The following is an 18734-nucleotide window of genomic DNA, read 5'->3' on the forward strand; positions in this document are numbered from 1 at the left end:
TAAGCTAAAGCGTTCACTGAGCTTGTACAACAGCACTTCTATTTTTCCCCCCCGTCATGCCATACTGGTGCTTGACAAAGACAGATAAATGCAGTTTTGAGTTATGACATCAACTGTAGTAAAATCTTAACACCAGCGAGGAATGCTGTTTTCAGCAGAAACACGCCGGTCAACTCTCACAGGAGTTTCAGCACCCTGATTCAGATGGCTCTGTGACAGCATTTACCTGCACATTTATTCTTTAAGGTGTTCCCCGGCTATTGGAGCTATTATTCAGCTCAGTGGGTGGTTTATTTATTTTTTATGGAAGCTGTAATTGTCCTGAGAACTGGTCATCTTTTCAGTGACCGAACACATACCATACGGAGAGCTTCTCGCCTGCCATCTGCTCCAACCTGGCTTGGGAGGGACCAGCTGCGGAGGCAGCAATCGTTCAGTTTCCACTGACGCTTAGTCCTTGAGGTCTCTGCTGATTGCTCGTAACAGTCCAATAAGTCTTACTTGTGATATGCACAACTATCCAGTAAGAAGAGGATTAAGACCATCTGTCTCGTTAATGGCCCAGATTCCTAAATGGTGATTATGCACTGCAAATGCAGGTAGCTCCTTCGAGGTTAGCACAACCCTAACAATTTATGGCAGCCAAGGATCTGGCCACTGCTCTGAGCCTGCACGTAGCAGATGCAATGCTATGGTCTTCTGCTTGGCTGAGGGCACTGGCACCTCTTATGCAGCCAAATGTGGCGTGACTGCTGGGATAACGTTTTGGCAGAGGTCAACCAGTGCGCAGCAAGCGATATGTGATGTGAGAGATGACAGTTTGTGCGCAGCTGGCGCCCAGCATGTTGCTTACCTCGTGCCTGAAAAATATGAAGTCCTGGAATCCGTAACAGCTGATTCTTCTGTCATAGCAGAAAAATGTGTGTGTGCCCTCTTCACATTGTTTGGGATGATTTAATGATGACGTGTCTAGGAAAGGGAATTCCACACACAACAATTTTGGGAGCTGATTACATAAATTAAGCTGTCCTCTAGGTTAGGCTTTGGGCTGAGGAGTAAGACCTCATGTCACTGGGTAAACTGTATTCCGGGAACTGCAGGATTCAGGAGTCGTGCTGCAGGAATTGAATGACAGCAAGGCACAGAGGCAGGGAATTAGTCTTTCAGGTCAGCAAAAAAAGAAAGAAATTGAAATGACAAAGATAGAGTGGAGTCTCATCGTTGCAGATTGCACTGCATGGCAGTATCTGAAAGCAATAGAAAGAGCAGGAAATCAAGAGGTCCTGCTGTCCTCTATTAGCAGCTCTTACTCCCACTTACCCTGCCTTGCACAAACCTGTAGACACGCACCTGGGGGGTTCTAAACATGTATTTAGCAGCCACCTTGAAGGGGGCAAAATATAAGGGTCACAGATATCTGGTTTTAATAAGTGGGCAATTAAGAAACTTACAAAGAGGAAGCTACTGACTCTGAAGTAAAAGATGCCCAACTATAAAATGGTCCAATATCTTTAAAGTTAAAAACTCAGTGCTCCTGTTGGCTTAATAGCAGCTTTTAGATTAGGCATCTACTCAGTCATTGCCCCAAGCGAGTGTGTGGGTCACTTCAGAAAACTGGTTGTGGAAAGCCAAACCCTCCTTTCACTCTGCACGCTGGCTGCAAGGAAGTTACACCAGGCACTGGTCCTGAGAGGAGACCTCATCTCTGCTACAGACAGCTGAAACTGCGCTGGAGCCAGCAGCCTCGCCCGGCTTCACATTAAGAGCTTGACTTAGACTAATGACACTGTGTGGAAAGCAGCTCCCGGGCACAGCTGCATCTGTGGCCTGGCAGACAGGACAGCCCAGCACCAACCCACCAGGGTCAGTGAGGGGACCGCTGACACGGAGGGACTTACCTGCATCCCTCCAGCAAGGATCCCTGTGGGACCAAGCTGGCACGTTCCTGCTCTGGCGCACGAGTTAACGCAAAGCTGTCCTGTATCCTCCCGGCCTTTGGGAGGGAGCTGTCACCTGGAAGTCACAATCATTAGCCCAGGGAAATGCAAAGGAAATGTCCCTCTTCCTCTGGCATGTCACAAAGTCCCTCCTCCCAAAGGTTTTTTCTGGAAGAGGTGCTCCCATACTACCGCAGGTCCCGGTGCTGCAGGCTAACAGGATACAGTATGGGCTGGTCGAAGAGGGGGTCAGCAACCTGCAAGCCACAAGGATGCAAATTGTGTCAAACCACAAGTACTGACAAAACCCCTCCATTTAGTTCTTTATAATATTTTGGACAGCATGTCAAAACAATTTCACATAACTTAGGAAAATGGTGGTGCTGTTCACCAATAGCAGGACCATGCAGAGCTCTGAGGCACCGGTAATGTTGCCTTGACTGAGTAAACAAACTGTTATTCTCACTGGAGTGTAACTCTAAAAACACGGGCAGATGTGTGGAGGTGTAAAAAGCAGAATGAGGGGGATGAGTCACTGCTCACCCCAAAGGCTTGCAATGGGCTGGCCGCTGAATCCCAGGCATGACAGCGCTGAGCACAGATGAACTTCAGCAGTGGGTGAGGCACTTTCCGTTCATTCATTCCTAACATTGCCGCTTTTGCTTCCTGTGACTCTAACAGGAGTTTCAAGGCTCTCTGAGAAAGTTAAAAACTGTATTTTCAAGGAAGGGGGTGTGTGTGGGTGTGGGTGTGTGTATTTTAGACACCGGTGCCCTTTCAACTAGAGTCGCCACTGCCTTTGAAAGGAAAATAGCTATCAAACCAAAGAGGAGCCAAGCTCCCTACACTCCAAGGGAGTTTGGGATCAGGTGTGGGCTGATGTCTGCAAGCAGAGGTGAGCTGCCAGGAGTACTGACATCTCTTCCTACGTAGGAACCAGGCAGGGCCCAGGAGGGAGCAGCCTTTCCTGATGCGTCTCGGGTTAGAGGTGACAATAAGCAAAACAGTCCCAAATCTTGATGATCTCTGCCTGTCAGTAGCATGTGTCCTCCACATTGCTTAACATGATTGACAGTTTCTGCTGAAAAAAAAAGCTCACCAAATATTACAGGTCAAAAGTGAGCCGGTGCACAGAGCTGGAGGAAGGATTTGGCCCTGGCCAGCACTCCCTGTCAGAAGCACCGAAGGCACACAGCAGCATTTAAATGAACAGGAACAGAGACTGCATTACTAGAAGCAAGACAGTTTTACTGCAAGACCATGCACCCCCCTGCACCATGGACAAACTGTCAGCTGTTTTAAAATTTCTACTGCTCATTCTGAATGTGGGAAGCGTACGCACCAGGACATCCCTTCCTCCCATGGCCCATTTCCCCCACTGGGAAAAAGCCCAGTTCACAGTTACCTTTGAGCCTGTAACAGCTATTTTAACAATTGAACTCAGATTTCATCACCGGGCACCACCTGTGCCTGCACATGTCTGTACCAGGTTACTAATGTCATGTCCTCGAGCACTGGTCTGGAAGGAGTTGATGTGATGGCAAACACTGATCGGCTTTGCCTTAGGTCTGTCCTTAGGAACGGTCACCGCTATTAATGCTGGATGATGCCTGCTTCGACCTGGCATGAAAACTTGCACACAAGGACTACTTGGAGACTGTGCTATGGCTAATAACTGTTTTCAACTGGCACACATCTTTTGGTCCTAGTGATGTGATGTATAGACATTTCAACCCGGGGAGGAAAAGCAAAGCCAAGTTAGGTCTAGAAACTACTGGTGAAATCCTAAAATTAGCATTAAGCAGAGGGACCACCTGAAAAATCAGAATGGCAGCCTGTGGATGGAAGAAATAAGACTGAGAATTTCTATTGGGCGAAGTGCTTCGGCTGGCTTTGGGCAGAGCCCGTGCATCGGCTGTGCGCCAGCCAGCACACGCACGGAGTCCTCCAGCTAAAACTAGAAACAAGTTCACTTCTAGACTCTCCTCAGCCTTTTAAAATTCACCATTTGATCCTGGCTGTTCAAAGATAAAACTGAGAAGCTCGTGACAAGCAAACCACCAAAGGAGCAGAATCTCAGAAGGAGTTTAGCCAGTTTCCCTGGCCGACTGATCAAAGGCACTGACTATTCGAACAGATGGGAACAGTGCGGGCCTCTTCATGATCCAGTAGAGAAAAAATTTCCTCCAGCACCAAAATAGCCAAACCAAATGAGAATGCGTATTACTACCCAACTAGTGCTGCCTCCCACCCATTAGATAAGGCACACTCGTAACCTGCGATGTGCTGCAAGATCTGACAGGAATCTCTGCCTGCGGCAGAAATCCCAGCACTGTCTCCGGAGGGGCTCTCGCTGGTATCGGGGGGTGGTACTGCCTTGGAGCTGACCTGCACCTCTCCCTTTCGCCAGAGTAGGATGTTCCTTACAGCATGTGCCGAGACTATCACCCCATCTGTCTTTCTCACTCTGGCCATCTTGTGCAGATGCTTGGGCTCCTGCCAGGGCTCTTTGTGCCATCTGAACCAAGGCCAGCTTCATCACAGCACCGGAGACTTGCCCTGGAGGAGAGGAGATGGCTCTTGCTCACATCTGGACTCCTCCCCGGCTCACCACCGAGGATCGCAGCAGGTTCCCATGGGCCTCACAAAGCTCCAGCAAAGCCCCCCGAGCAGCCCTCTGTTTCCCAACGCCAGCACACAGCAGGGCAGCCATGTGGCCACCTTGGCTCTCTGGGCGATGTGGGAGACTGTGCTGGGACAAGCCACCGGCCCCACTTGTCCATGCCAGGGCCATGGAATGACCATGGCACAGTAGGGAAGGGCTGGACATCCCATGGAGCACAGCTAGGACCCACAGGCAGGAGAGTGGGGCTGTGCTCTTAGCCAGATTTGCTACAAGAGGGTCTTTGTGATCAGTAAGCAGGCAGGGCATGCTGGAAGGAGGCAAGGGCTGGACCAGTTTGGGGTCAATCACTGCTGCTGCTGAAATCCCACACACCCACCGCAAGGTATCTTAATGGAGATTAAAAGCTTTGCAGAAGGACAGCTCAAATCTCAAGTGAGCGACAGAAAAATGACAGGCTAATTTTATGTTTCATTTTTAGCAGCATTATTCTGAAGTGTAGGATAATAGTTAACTGATTTAACCAGGTTCTTACTTCAGGTAAGGGAGGCAGAACAAAGAGAACTACTTTTTCTTTTTCCAATTTGTCATTATAATCAAGAAGTAGCATATGTATCTTTAGCTAGATTTCCATATATAAACTTTTAATTGTCAGTGAATGTGATTATAAGAATAGCTTTCCTTAAAAACAATACATAGTACAATAACTGTGCATTTACTTAGGTTTGTGTGGTAACAAATAATTTTACTTTTTACCTCCATGCAATTTCAGTCACCCTCAGCTTGGCTGAACACGCTGGTCTGCAGTCCTCGGGGTACAGCAGCTCTCCCTGGCCGGACGGCCCCAAGGACAGAGCCTGGATTCCCAAAACAGGCAGTGCTGCAGGGTGCAGATGGTGTTCATCAGCCAGGATCAGTGCAAAAGGTGAGTCCTTTCCAGGTCCTAAGCCCATCCTCTTCACAGAGGGGAGGGCATCACACTCTTGGTGGGGTCCGCCTTGAGGGATGAAGGTGCGCTCCCCTTTTGATTGGAACCGTGCCCAAAAGGCTCAGGCGACAGCATCAGTCCCAAGCAGTAAAGGAACTTGTGATCAAATGCACAAACAGAACTGCTAGGAGGGGTCATGCCCACGCTAGGCTGAAGGTGGGGTGTAAGGTTAGGTTGATAACCAGCTGTGTATCTCTCACGCTGTGATTTACTTTGGGAGCGGGAATCTCCCAGCTGAACGGGGAACCCTTTGTCCTTGGCCCCAGTTACAGCAAACGCTTAGTGTGTTGCAGATGCTGGCAGGATGAAAATCCCCTCTTTCCTCACCAACTGCCTCTTGGCAGGGATAAGGTGGAGGTGGATGCAGAAGGCAAGCCTCCACAGCCCTTTCAGCCCCTCATTTCCCAGGAAAGCCTGAGAAAGCCCACATAATTCAAAGGTATTCCTCTCCTGTTATCCTTTCATTAGATCCCATCAGGGTCTCTCAGTAGAAATACATGCACTCATGACACAGGCTTGACCACTGCAATTCCTCTTCATAGGACTTGCAGCTTAGCTCCCGCAGCACTCACTGCTTTGGCAGGAGGGACCAACATGTCACATCCATCTCAGGGCACCCTGCAGCCCAGCTGCATGCCCAGCAGTGCTCCGCTGGCTTAGAGCTCGCACTGGTAGCACTTGTCAGGCCTTCAGCCAGCACTTACGCCTGCCAGATTCCCACCAAGGGGTCTCCAATCAGCAGAACAGACTGTGCCGCCCCGAATCCCAATGGAAGCTGTCCCCTGCCTCTCTCCAGTCACCTAAGATATGCTGACAGCTCTCCTGATAACATTTTAAAACTCTGAAAATCAATAGTGTTCACGTGGTTCACATTTTCCTTTTCCATGAGTCTGGTCTCCTTCCTTAGAGGGAATGGTGTTTTTAGAATGTTGTTCAATAACAGTTATTCTTTTACAGTGGCAAGATCCTTGTTAGTGAGCCAGTGAGTAACAATTATTCTCCTGCCTACCAAAGGGCTGTATCTTTGCATTTCTTTTCCTTCCTGATCACCTAGCCCTGTGTGCTAATCCAAGCCAGATCTTCAATAGCAACATGAGCAAACCAGTGTTGCATAGGCTAAGCTGGGTAGGAACATCATCTGCTCAATTACATGAGGTGGGGAGGGTCAGACTCTGACCTATGACAGGCATAAGCCCTCTACGCTCAAATTCCATCAGAGGTCAGGAAAGACCAGAGTCTGACACACATCTCCGCAGGTGAGGTGTACGGTACGGTCAGGACACAGGTGCTTTAGGGTGCCGCATCCCCTGGGCAGCCCTCTCTAGCTGCTGCCCTTCCATTAGCCATCTTTTCTGGTTGGTCTGAGATACTCCGTTGGTGGCAAATACTCTGTTGTGCACTATTTCTGCTCCATAACAGCGCTGTCATTTCTAAGTGCTGCTGGAGTATAAGCAGTACATAGTACATGAGTGGGGAAGAAAACACCAGGGTGCATCTACTCCTCAAACAACCTGCAAGTAGCAACTTTCCTCTTTTCCTGAGCTTTGCCTTTCAAGTTTTCCCTCTTGTCTGCAGAGCAGCTTCGGCTGTTGCTGTGAGGTCTGTAGGTCCCCCCCACCCGTAGTCCTTAGCTGCTACGGCACCTTGGTAGCTCTGGGGTTTGGTACAGCCTCACAAGGCAAAACTGGTACAGAAAGCTAAACAGGCAGAGAGAAAAAGTGATCTCACAACAGTGACTGATTTTTTTTAAAGAATTTTTTTTTTTTTTTTTAAAGCTGAGCCTGCATTTGATCTCCAAACACAGGTCTTTTTGGGTAAAGGGCACTGCCAGGGAACACGCCTTTACCGAGCTCCCTTACGGCAACAGACTGAAAACCCTCTCCCATAGCTGCTCTACCGTGCAGAGCATGAGGAATAGGAAGAAAATGCAGCATTCCACAATCCTCTGATCTGCTGTAATCCAGCCCGCTAGCCTCCTGCAGCAATTTTCTCTGTAGCCCACCATGCACAGCGTGCCCTCCCTGCCACAGGCCTGCTTAACCCGGCTCTATCTTAATTTGCACTAGCAACAGCATTACATAAATTACTTACTGGCTAATGATGCCTCTCTTAAGTAAGCAAATGGGATGACATCACCCACCAGCAAAATACCAGCTGCTCGGGGAAGGAGGGGGGGGAGGGAAGGGGCGAGCTCGTGTCTGCGTGGGTGTGCGCACAGGGACCGTTTGAGCTGCGGCTGCATGGCAAAGCCCAATCCTTCCAGGAATGGAGGCCGGACTGGGGATAATTCAGGCTGGAAGGGACCTCAGGAGGTCTCAGCCCAACCTCCTGCTCAGAGCAGGGTCAGCAATGAGGCCAGACCAGGTTGCTCAGGGCTTTATACAGCTGGGTCTTGAGAACTTCGGAGAACGCAGGCTGCACAACCTCTCTAGGCAACCTGCTCCAGTGCTCAACTGTCGTCACAGGGGAAAAAAGCATTTCCTTGTAGCCAGTCTGACTTCTTTTTTCAACTTAAGGCAACTTTGCCAATTGTAAAGCTGGTTTAAAATACCCCTATACACAAAAATATCATGTACATGCATTCAAATCAATCCACATCTCTGCCCACATCTTTGTTCACAGCAGCCTAAGCCTTCTCCAGCCTTTAATAAACTTGTTATAAAATATTTGTTGTACACAGCATCATTTAATTTATCTGTGGGAGTGCAGGAATTTGTTCATCTCCTAAATACCTCAAACAAGCAGGACCATATGCATTAACACAGCTAAAATGGCTGCATAGCTTATGTTTTCTCCAGATGCTGCGTTACTCCCTTCATGCCACAGAAACCCACCGTTCATGAATTGCTCACTGCCTTCCTCCAGGCAGGAGGAGCCCTGCCAGGTCCTCATTTCCAGAAAGTTTCTTCCTGCTCAGCTCAGCCTTCCCCTTGGCATCAGACAGTCCCACGCTCAAGGCGGTGCTGCTTGGGCCCAAGTTGGCTGGTGACAGAGGTACCACCCTCACCAGGGGCCACATGAAGTCTCCTGAGTGCCAGGGATCTGGCGCTGGCCTCAAGCATCCATAAGCTGTGCTCTGGGAGGCAGATCCTCCCCCCCCTCAAAATCATTGCTGCTCCACAGGACTTTACCCACCAGCACCTAATTCTGCACCTCCCAAAAGGGCAGTAAGTGGGATCTGTGTGAGCTGCTGCAATGGTGGAAGGGAAATTGCATCCACCTGCCACATTCAGAAATCATCTAGCAAACTGACAGCTGGTGAAGAGGATGGAGCGAAGGAAGGCACCAGCAAGCACGGAAACAAGTGATGCTTGTTAATACCCACCTGTGGGAAGGGAGCTGTGCATGAGATGGTTTGGTGGCATAATGCACAACCAGGATAGCACCAGCTTGCATCGCTGGACCCAGATGTCTCTAAAAATAATTCAGGTGAGAACAGTCCTGCCAAGTCTTAGCAGCCATCATTTATTCTATAGTTTTACGCACAGGCCAGTTCTGCATTAGACATGTGGTGGAAGCAAATACTTCCACCTGCACTGAGACAGCTATTTCCAACTCCAAAATCAAGGAGTGAATCAAAATCCACTCATTCCCCACCCCTGCATATAAAATGTGCTTTCAGAATTGCCAGCTTTAACATAAAATTGAATGTGGGATATTTTCATTTGTCTTCTGATTTTCAGCCTCTTGGGTGTGCTCCAGTTATGTTGTGAAGCTTCTTTCTAGAAAGATGAGTGCTAGAATTGATTTATTTTTTTTTTAACCCAAAAGCAAGACTGTCACAGAATTTCATAATTCTACGATGGCACTCAGGGAGAACAACAGACTATGAGACCTTGCACGGAGGGGATGAGAGCAGCCCGTATTGCTGCAGCTCATATCACTCACACTGAGACATATCTGCATCTAGGGGGGAGACTTTTAAACTGAGAAACTCCCCTAAAGAGCGAAAGACCAGTGAATGGAGGAATAGGAAGCTTAAGGAAGGAAGGAGGTTTGCTGCTCATGTGTTTTGCTCCCTGGGGGACTGCTGGCCATATCAGCGCCCACAGCAAATATCAGTTACAGGTTGATTACCTGCCACCCCCAGCCCCCCAAAGACTGGGATCTACTGCTTGCAAAGGGCTTTGAATACATATGCCAAAATACTTGTGCACAGAAATACAAATGATACAGGGGTGCTGGAGATCAAGTATGCCCAGGAAATACTGGGGTTTTCCTTCCAAAGCTACCTCGAGTGAGTTGTATCAGAGGGCAGGAGCCTGCAGAGACACTGTTGTTCAGTGTATGCCCCGCTGTATGAAATTCTTGCCTGTCATCTCACATCAGATCTGGTAACTTGGTCAAACTGGAGGAGAAAATGGATTTCTGTAGGAAATTTCAGGCATCATAAAGAAACATAGGAAATCTCTGGCTCTCTAATTATCAAAGCAAATTCTGAAGCCAGAGGAAGCAGAGAAAGCTGTTAAAATCTGCTCAAGGGAGAATTAAGTTAAGATTGCTTGAAAATGTAGCGTGGTTAAATGCTGCCCTTTGTGTGTTGTGAGAGCAAGGTTACTGGCTCCGATACGTCTGCTTGTTAGGAGGCAGGACTCATCTGCAGCAGCCCTGCTGAACAGGCTTCTGGCAAGAAGGGGAAAGTTGGCTTTCCTGGGTGAACGGGTTAATACCACGCTCACGGAGATTGCCAGGGGATTGAGAGACCTGCCTTCTCCCTGTAGCTAGATTCTCAAACAGAGCTCACCAAATCTGCAGCCTGCAGAGGACTGTTTTTTAAAGTAAAACGTGGGGGAAAGTGTGTTCAGCCTGGGGGCTGCAGAATTCAGCCTCCTCCACCCAAAGAAGAGGATCCAGCACATGCCAAAAGAGTATTAACTGTCCTCGACTCCTTTCTGGTAGTATGAAAGCCCTGCCTGTAACTAGAAAGTTGTGGGGGTTTTTAATTTTTTTTTTTTCTTTTTTTTTTTTAACCATGTCCGGCGTGACTCATTACCAGCAGGCAAGCCGAGGAATGCCAGATGTGCCTTCACCAAGAGAACTGGGAGGCCCGAGCTTTCCAGCGCCTCCTGAACGGGACGGCTGCGGCAGGCAGGTGGGGCGGCAGCGGCTGTAGGTGCCCGTGTAGCAGCTGGAAGCTGCGCTAAAGCCGGCGCTGAGGCACAAGTGAAAAATCAACAATAGGACTAATAAATCAAAGAGCAATCATTTGCACTCAGCCGAGTTTTACCCCAAGCTCGGATTAGTCACTTCTGGCTGTTCTCCTCGGGCCGCCTGGGCCCCACTCCGAGCGGTATCGAGGGGGGCTTCTCGGGCCTGCCAGCCCCCGGCGGGGACAGGGGTTGTTCCCGGCTCAGCTCGTCACTTCTGCTGGCTCCAACCCGGCGGGGTGGCACGGGAAGGGTGAGGGGCGCCTGCCGTCCTCCCGGTATTCAAACCTCCGGCTTGCTCCTTCCCGGGAGCTCTCTCGGAGCATCCCCCTCGCCCGCGGGATTTGCAGGGGTTAAGGGGCGGGAGAGAGAAGGGGCTCTGCCGGCTCCCCGGGGGCTACAAGCCCGTACCCCCCTCACCGCACCCCCGCTCCGCTGCGGCGGCCGCCTGGCCGGCAGTGACACCGCGCGGCGGGCACCGGCACCGGCACCGGCCCCGCCGCCCCCGGCGGTCGCCTCCGCCCCGGCAGAGGGGGGCTGTGCTGCTGGCCCCGGGGAGCCCCGGGGACACGGGACGAGCGGGAGTGCTGCTGAACCGGGAACAGCGGTCTCGGCTATTTGCAGAGGACTTGCTGTGCCCTCATCCTCCACCAGCCTTGAGAAAAGGAGCGTTTGCCTTCCTCCCCCTCTGAATATATATATATATATGCACACATATATATGTATATCTGCAGCCCACCTCCCTCCTCCTCGAGTCAAAGTCTGTAACACCCCGTGTCTTGCCTCTGCACCCCGCGTGCCCATTTCCACGAGGCCGACGTCACACAGCAAAGGTACCAGCAAACCCTCCCAGCTCAGCGGCAGCCTCCGGGAAGCAGCCTTATCTGTAATCAAACTCACCCCGCTTTATCCCAACCTCAATCCCTTACACCATCCCCATTTGGCTCGCCCTCCTGGGATGTTTTAAATGAGACTCTAATTTCTTCAGGCCAGGGATGATCTTTTATCATATCTCGTACAACCCTTACCACACTGGGGCCCAGGCAGCATGGGACCTGCAGGCATAATTACAGTCCCGATGATAAATACCAGTCATACTGTTTGTCTCCCCATTCAGGCTGCCACGCTGCACTGTAATCCAACTTGCTGATTGTTTTTAAAAGGCAGGTGTGTACTTCGGGCCTGACGCAAGACTGTCCTACATTCTGCTCTGGGTCACGTCAGGCTCTTTGGATTCAATACTGAAGAGCAATGGTTCTTCTCCAGCCTCATACACTGCTGGGCTCTGGCTCCTTGCCCTCCCCAAAAGACTTGAGACCCCTGCGCAGCACGGCACGCCAACACAGCGTGTGGATACAATGCTCACCCAGAGGATGCACCCATTTGTTTGTCTCCTGGGAAGGAGGGGTGAGCTGATGCAGTCTTCTCATTCAATTTGTGAACCGAGGCATTTCCTGAAGGCTGTCGGTCTGGTGGTGACAGCTGACGTGCTGAGTACCTTTCTCCTAATTTTCCCGTTAATAAGCATGTGGTAAGTGCTGATGCCGAACAGCGCTGTAGTGCCAGCACCACAGGCTGCCATGAGGAGACATGGGAAGACAAGAGGACTCCTCTCTGCCTCTCAGATCAGCATATGTCAAGTCAAGCTGGTCGCTCCAGCTGTGCAGATCAGTATAGAACAGATACATCAGCACATCCGAAATTGCCAATTTGTAGCTGCAGCTCCCTCTGTGGCCAGCCTGCCCCGTGGGAGCGATGCACCCGGACCGCCAGCGTCTCCAACGAGCCCACCGGTGCTTGCAGATGCTGCCGGCACATGACACAGCTATCGAGCTGCACCGCACCGCAGACACAAACTTCTGCAGAGATTGGGATCCCAGGTTTTCCCCAAAGCGACCAGAAATGTCGCTGTGTGCTCATGTGCTGTTAGCAGCTCAGTCAGGAGAGGCCTGGGGATGCACTGAGACCCTGAAGGACAGTCCTCCTTCCAGATGCTACTGCGACCGTACCAGCAATCCCTGTCAGAGCACTGAGGCTGACACGGCTGCGTAGCCCTGCGCCCAAGACCCCTTGGTATGCGTCACCCCAACCCTGAAGGTGAATCACCATCACACATCCAGAATGAAAACTCAGGAACACATCCCTTCCTTCTGCTCACTCTGTCCTTTGAATCCTAATTGTTTCTTGGTCCTAAGTCTCTACAGGGTCCTTGGATGCTGATTTTCAAGCCCCCTCAAAAACATGGCTTGGAAAAATGCAAAACGCATCCACACCTGGCATTGGGCAGATGCCCATCTGAATGCTGGAGAGAGCTACAGAAGAGTCTGTTCTCTGAACATCAGAGAGAGCTGGGCCTCTCATCTGCTGAGCAAACAGCAGTTGCATAAATTGAAACTGCCTCGGGCTTGCTGGAGTAAACTCACACACCCAGTGTGTCCTCGAGTTCAGGCATTTTAGAGAAGAAAAGCACCGAAATCTCCTTGTCTGCTAGGGCCAGTTCACTGCTCCACCTTTTTCAGCTCTCCTCTGGCAGGTTGTCATCACTCCTTGCCTCTCTCACCGTCCTCCCCTGCCATGCACTCTGGGCAGGTTTCCAGGCTCCAGCTGGAGAATACTGACTTGATTAGATTTGATTCACACAGGCATTTCACAACATTTGTTCACCTAAACAAAATAAAAGTCCTGGATCTAAGGATCATAATTAAGGACAGGATAGATCCTTCTGAAGCAAATTACTGGTAAGTCACCAAATTTTAAATATTATGGTTTCATGCCAAAATCCCCTGCTGAGGAAAAGGTTCACATAAGTTCAGCTGTTCAACCCATGACTTCCTGAAATAACAGGTGACATGATTTTGGCTTTTGGGTCCCTTAAATGTTCAGGCTCCGATTCCAATTTTGTCAAATTAAACACTCATCGGGTATGCAGGAGGCTCGAGCCATCTTTTCAGGCCTCAGACAAACAGGATGCCACCAAGGATGAGGAGGATGTTGTATCTCCTACTCCTTCACCTCTGGTTCTTTTTACTTGGACTCCCAACCGATGTGTCTAACGCATGCTAGGCAAAAAGCCGTCACACATGCAGCAGTGTTTGGTTCCAAACAACCTCTGCTCAGGCTGACCTGGGAGGGAAGACTCCCTGACCTGGTTCCATGCTGTGGTGTCTGTCATACTGAAAATTCACTTTTTCTCCCCTAGCTCTTTTCTCAGTAGCTACAGATAGGTGGGAATGAGCTGTCTCCTTTCTGCAAGCTAGCAGTCTTTGATGATTACCGCTGAATTCATAGCGTGGTTTGCAACCCCAGCCTCCATCTGAAACCACGTTCAGTTCTGCATCTCACAGCACGCCGCTCACCTTACCCGCCCACAAGGCCATAGCTGGAACTGCTTAAAAAATACCCAAAGCATGCTGCACAAAGGGAAAGCCAATAGTGACATACTGGCACCCTTCCTGGGTGCTCAGGGAGGACGGCAGAGCTGACCGCTTTGGAATGACAACCGGGGAGCACTGTTTGCAAGCTGCTGTCTCTGCTGGTGGAGAGGTCAGCCTCTCTGACCCGCTCGGCCACGAGCCCCTCCTGAAGCACTCTCAGACGCTGGGGCCAGGCTGGCCTTGGCTCCAGCCCTTCTGGCAGCTTCATACTGAAAGGAAACTGCTGTGGGGACATGCTCAGCTTCCTCTCCATGTGCCCACTGAAATTATTCCAGAAAAATAATCTCTACCAAATGTACTTTCTTCAGAAGCAGCACAAAGCCTTGCTCTATGAATCCCAACAACAATGTGCTCATTAAAAACTTCCTGTTACACTGCAATGAAAGTGCTTTTGAGGAATGGGTCTGAAAAAGGGGGTACGATCAAGAGCACAACAATTAATTGATGGAGAGAGGAATCCACAGTCAGACACACCACTCCTTTGCTAGGATGGAGGTGCTTCAGTCTTGCTGGAAAATGCTCGAAGGCAAAGCAAGAGCTGTTCCTGAGCAGAGGAAAACATGCAGACATGCGTTTTACCGGCCTGTGGGCACACCTCCCATGATGGAAAGGGTGCCTGAGGGCCACATGACGGGTCCCCAGGAGAAGGCCACAGTTGAGCTGGACCTCTGAGAAGTGCGGGAGACTGGCCTGAAGCTCAGCACTGTTCCCATCAGCTCCCAACCTTGCTGAAGGTAGAGGGGTTTCACACACTGTCAGATGCAACGTGGGACTGTGCCGCCGCAGTGGCCGCAGCGCCCATACCCACGCATGGGCACAATCCCCCCACGTCCTCTGGGGAAGCACAGCCCCCGACTCTGGACCCGAGGTAGGTCCGGTGCACCACACTGCAACATGAGACAAGAGGAAACACTTTTGGCCATATCGAAATGAGGCACTTTGATCATTCTTTTAACTGGAAATTTAAGCGAAGTTGAGACCATTGTGCAAAATGTTTCCGTGCTGATGAATCAGCTTCTTCCAAAGGGAAAAGCTGTGCCGTTTGAAAAACGTTAGCCCGTTATACATAACGAGTCCTCCCCCAGAGACCTCGCAATTAAGGCCTGAGACAAGCTGAAGCAGGCAGGCAAAATAAACCCCGGGTTCAGAGGTACCAATTAAGCAAGCAGAGCAGAAATCCGAGTTTACCACTGGCCTGACAGTTGCCAGAAGGGAAGAGTTTGTTGGCAAATTTCAAAATTAGACTTAAAAGAAGAAGAGCTGGTTACTATGAACCAAACAGCCTCACTAGGCTGAAAAACGATGAAATGGCCCTTTGCGTGTTCCTGCCTTTCCCTTTTATGCATATGTCATAAATAATTAACCAGCTCTTTGTCTTCAGCCCTTGATGAATTCTGGGGTGTAATAACAGGAGTAGCTGATGGTATCTCAACTGTTCTTTCTTCAGAAAATTCTGGGCTTTTGCATGTAATCGCGTGGTGGCACAGAGCAGGTTCTCCTTATCCCCCCAACTGGGTTTCTCTCCTGTCCTCATCCTGTGTATGTAATTATCCTCTGGAGCCACACTCATGGAAGCAAGAGGCACACACGCCACTCAGCAGCGCCGTATGGACTGGCAGACCTGCTAAGGCTGGGCTGTAATTATACAGTAGAAGGTCTTCAGCAACAGTCATCAGTCCTGGACAATAACAGCAAGCAAGTAACACCCTCTAGGCCAGCTTCCCCATTAGTTTTTTTATTACTTTTGTGGTCATGAGTCACATGGGAGTACCTAGCAGATAACATGTCACATACAAGTGTTGGGTCTGGAGACCAGTGAAGCAGACAAAAACATCTTTTCTTTGGCTGTAATCTGAGCCACCCGTGAGAGACAAGGTGGGTTATCACCCCCGTGGCAGTCATCTTGGCGGCCAGGCGGCCTGGCAGCAGGGCAGGACACCTGCCAGCATCACATCTCCCTGGGCTCACAAGGCCATATTTGGTAGAGAAAAGTGATTTCCTGTGATTTTGCTGAAGAAAGCTACACCTTGGGACATTGCGGCAGGTCAGTACCCCCTGGCTGGTAAGCGGGTGTCTCAGATCCCTATTGGCACCCCTCTCTATACGGGGCTGGGTGCCCACGGGGCTGCAGGAGACCATTAGCTGGTCAGCTGCTGTGGTCTCACTCACAAGTGATGCTCCATGATGTGAAAAGGCGAGGCCTCAGCTGGCTGGGGACCAGAGACCCCCAGCCCATCATCCCCAGCGTGGCTCCTGGAGGTCAGACAGAGCCAGAAGCCTTCCTGGCTCACACAAGGGACACTGCTATCTTCCCGCTGACTGCCTTTTCCCAGTGCCTAGACATCCCCATCCTCTGTTCTGAGAGACACTACACCTGTGAAATTCCTTGTTATGCTCCCTGCATGTCCCATCCCCAGCAGTGTCCCACCATGACTGGGAGTTAGAGAGCTGCCAAAGCAGCTGAAACACAAGACAGGAGGTATGTGAATAAATTTGATCTACCAGCACTGCAGGCAAGCACAGTCCCTGCTAGGAACATGCAACAGAGAACAAGACACCAAACCAACGTAAATCCGATACTTCCCCTGAAAACCAGAACTCTTTCAAAGGAGATTGTCTGATCCTCCATCAAATGATAGCTCCCTTCCAGAAAATGAGGACATCTAGTCCTCCTTTCTGATATCCTCGTTTGCTTTGGATACATATACCACAAACACACATGTCATTTTGTACCGCTATACCATGTCTCAAAGCTTCAAGTCTAGAAAAAACTACCAACCCAAGGCACCACCGAGGACAGGATTGTCATATAGTGCTTTGTAGCAAACCATTTACTCTGTCCAAGGCTCGGGAAGCTCCATCGGGCACAGAGCACATGTTTGTCCTCCTCCTAAGAAGCATTTTGAAAGCTGCAGACATCTGAGAAGCGTGACCGTATCAGAGGCTGATCTAAATCACACCACTATCTGCAGGTGCCCACATTTCATCCGAAGGGGGTGACGTGGGGAGAGGCTGCCTCGATGGAGCCAATGGACACTTCTGCTGTGGACGACCGTTGTGGGCTGGCAGAGGGAAGCGAGCTTTCCGGGGAAGGAAATGGAGCACAGCTGGCACAGAGGGCACAGAGAGAGGAGTGCTGGTCCTAGCTGGGGTAAGACGAGAGAGTTTACATTGAGATCCTGGGGGCTGATTAAAAAAAATGAAGCACAAAGGCAGGTCTGAAGAGTTGCACGAGTAGTCACGGGTGAAGCAGCACAAAACAGGTACCGCCGGTCTGTGTCTCCCTCCTTCTCACCCACACCCCTTGTCCTGCCCCAACTGCTGGCTCCACAGTGCTGGCATCTCCATAGCTCCCTTCTGGGAAAGGAGGCCTTTCACCCTTCCCCTCCGCCTCGTGCCGGCCCCTCCTCCTCACGTTTCCTCATGTCTCCTCGCTCTGCCTTTCCCACCTTTCTCTCCTCCTGAGGATGCATAAGCCTTTTCACCTTGCATGCTTTCCTTTCCGCCGCTGCCATTTTGTGCTTCCCTGCCGAGGTGTTTCCCTTTTGTCCCCCAGGTGAGGGAAGAGCCGAAGGACGCCGGCTCCCTGCCAGCCCCACTGCTGATGGCCTCCACAGCTGGGTAGCCCTGGGCCACTGATCCACCCATGGGTGCTTTCCACCTGGGATGGTTCCCAGCTGGCACTGCAAAGGGACAAGGGACACCCGCATCCCTCGTGGCACCTTCCTGGCTTCCAAAAGTCTCTTGGAGAGAGCAAGGAAGAAGCCACGAAAGTCCAGTGGTTAATTTTTCCCCTCCTTCCATCATGTATTACAGGCCTTTTGTGAAAGCAAAGAATTAAAAAACAAATTAATAAAATAAAATGAACAGAGACATGACCTCAGCGTGGCCGCTCGGAGCAAGAGGTGGTGTCTAGACCTGACCAACTGTTGCTACACCTACACCTATGCCACAGCATGACAGGTGGCATTTTACAGGGTAGTCAGAGAAAAGGCAGAGTCCATGCTGCATGTTATTAATATTTTTTGGTGAAAGAGCAACACTATATCCCCTATTTTCCAGCTTTCTTATGGTAAACTTAAGGGTTTGACTGGGAGGTGTTTACCTAGCCACTGGGCTGAGAGTGAAATGTCTGTGTTGCACCCAGTAAACTACTCATTTTTTTCCTTCAGAACAAATGAAAACACAGTGGGATCAAAACCTGCTCTTTCCTTTGGTTGAAGCAATGCCTGACTTTTCCCAGCTAAACTAAGCACATCTCCCCCCAGCTTTGTCCTTCCCTTCTCATTCCCTGCCCCTCAGCAAGCCTGGGACTCCCAGAGCGACATGGAGACAACGCGAGGATCTGTGCAAAGCAACTGCCTCTCTGCAAACAGCAAGGACCTCTTGCAGATACCAGGCAGATAAATGAAGGGTGATCTCAGCTTTGGGAGTGCTCAGCCACAGAGACTGGTGCTCACCACGAGCAGCCAAGCTTTGACCCGAGCAGGAACCCGAAGGACCGATCGTTGGGACAAACACCTCCCGCGCTGGGTGACAACGAGCACAAGGCAGGTGATTACTGTGGGCTAGGCAGTGTATCCACCTCAAAACTGCTGTTGACTG

Source organism: Balearica regulorum, chromosome 3 (genome assembly GCF_011004875.1).
Source record: "Balearica regulorum gibbericeps isolate bBalReg1 chromosome 3, bBalReg1.pri, whole genome shotgun sequence".
Taxonomy (NCBI): Eukaryota; Metazoa; Chordata; class Aves; order Gruiformes; family Gruidae; genus Balearica; species Balearica regulorum.